Below are 2,297 nucleotides of genomic sequence, written 5' to 3' on the forward strand. Positions count from 1 at the left end.
TCGCTCCGCGTGTACTTGGCGCGAGACACTACCGTGTCTCTTGATACCGAAAGAAGGTACGCGAACTCAACAGAGGAAGAACATTCAGAGTTTACACGAACTCAGAGTTGTTACTGTGAATTATTTACTACTGGTCAGAAAACTAAGCAAGTATAATTATTAATGTTACGATTAATGTTACCATTAATCAAATTCAATCAATAGTGAATATAGCGTGCTTCAAGAATATAAGCTTTTATCTAATTATTTATCTAACTGAATTATTTTCAGTTAAAAGCGGCATGAAAGGTTATTAGAGCATGAAATGCGAGGATGTTTACCCGCTTCAGGACGCGTTGACATACGCCATGTGGATATCTTCTTAAAGATAAAGACAGTCCTTACCAAACGCAGGATAGTTCTGATTACTTGTCACACCCCTAAACTCGCATCAGATCAGAAGGCGACATCCTTGAAAGACTTGGACATTAAATTATACGTGATTGGATTGGGAAACAATTGGGTGCACGATCAGTTCTATAAAGATTTAGAGATGCTGTCAAGGAAGACAGACATAGATGTTTACAGAATGACATTACTGGTGCAGCAGATTAAAACGCCGTCTAAAAATATTGCGCGATTAAGCTTTCAAGTGTGTGATGGCCTGGAGATTGATTTGGTCGTGCGTACTTTAGGCAGGTAGGTCTTCACGTTGGTGAGAGTAATATTTATTTTTACAACATTGTTAAATATTGTACAAACGTAAGTATAGAAAACGTAGATGCTTGCAAACGAAATCGCTGAGCAAAGCGACTAATCAAGTTTTATCGAGATCGAAGTATTTCAAGAGTGAAGAGGCTTATAAAAAGATGTACATTTCTCGCATAACGTAATCAAAGATCTTGCTTAAAATGACACGTATAAGGATGTCTTGGATTTTTTATTTCTTACGTTTGATTTGCTTGATTTATTATAGGACATCAACAGTGACAGTGAGAAACTTGATTTACCTTTTGTGATACTAGAGGAAGTTAACTTAGAAACTAAGGAGCCAATTGGTGGTATAAAACTGCGTTTCACGCAAAAAGAGCTACACCGGATAAAACATATACATCCACCAGCCATCAAAATAATCGGTGTAAAGCCTATACCCGACGATCTTTTTAAATATCACATTAAAAATGGAAGTACTTCATCAGAGCAGATTACGGTAGCACTCGTAAAGGTAACGAAATATAAAATACATGATACAAAAAATTTAATGCGTGAAATAACACTCGATTCATGATATCGTAGCGTTTAATTACTATAAAAGTAATGTCAAATGTGGTCTTTGTTTTTTTCGCAGACAATCTATTGTTCTTTGGCACTTTATTAAATAAATGTGCCACTCAAGGAAGAATAACGATGTGCGCGTTCACGTTGCGGATAAATACTCGAACTATTCTCTGCCACATGATTCGAAATGCTGAACTGGGCGGTTTTTATCTATCGAGAATTGCATTCCAAGGTATATCTAATTATATTCACATAATAACGCGATCAGAAAAGAGATATTTAAGATATTCCTTACTTGGCGAGCTTAATTTTATATTAGGGGATATAGGAGACAAGAGCGAAGCATTGCTGCATTACGACGCCCAGAATTGTATAACCAATAAGCAAGTTGCGCTGTGGAAAAAAGCAATTGATTGACTCGACGTAAACTACCATCCGTATATGTTCAAATCCTATAAATTGGAGTGTCAAATACAAATACGTCATAGATGAAAATACTATTTTTAAACATTATATTTTATTCCACCATAAAAATGCACTTATCATATATCTGCAAAATAATGTATTAAAATCTCGCATTTTAAAATAAGACGTTTGATATTATCTGCATTATGTTATTTCATCGCTTATAGTATGTAGCATATAAGATCAGCAATTCACATATACTCTATTATCTCGCATTTACTGGAAACACCATATTTCTTAAAGTCTTTGCCAGATAAGTACTGGTTTTTACCTTATTTTAAAGGGTATTTAAGCTGTAAGCCATAAGAAATTGACTAATCACAGTGGAATGTGAGAATAATACTCGACTGTGATTCAATTTCTTACGGCTTAGAGCTTAAATACCATTTAAAGCAAGATTTTAGACAGCACTAATGTACGCATTCTACTTGTAATTTTTTTACTCGTAACTATAATGCTTTTCTTTCGGAAATTTTTTAAAGAATATTCTTGAACATAATGGCGTATTGTGCTTTTGGCGAAACAACTTTTACATTTGGTACAAGTAATAAAATCAGTCGCAGTTTTATTAACTT

The 2,297-nt window shown here is 34.4% G+C and overlaps 1 pseudogene; it reads left to right on the plus strand.

Moving 5' to 3' along the window:
- The first annotated feature begins 19 nt into the window (after positions 1 to 19).
- On the plus strand, positions 20 to 2,277 carry LOC112458292 (annotated as a pseudogene).
- The last annotated feature ends 20 nt before the right edge of the window (positions 2,278 to 2,297 follow it).

Source organism: Temnothorax curvispinosus, unplaced genomic scaffold, assembly GCF_003070985.1.
Source record: "Temnothorax curvispinosus isolate PA1 unplaced genomic scaffold, ASM307098v1 QBEX01000794.1, whole genome shotgun sequence".
In the NCBI taxonomy this organism is placed as follows: Eukaryota; Metazoa; Arthropoda; class Insecta; order Hymenoptera; family Formicidae; genus Temnothorax; species Temnothorax curvispinosus.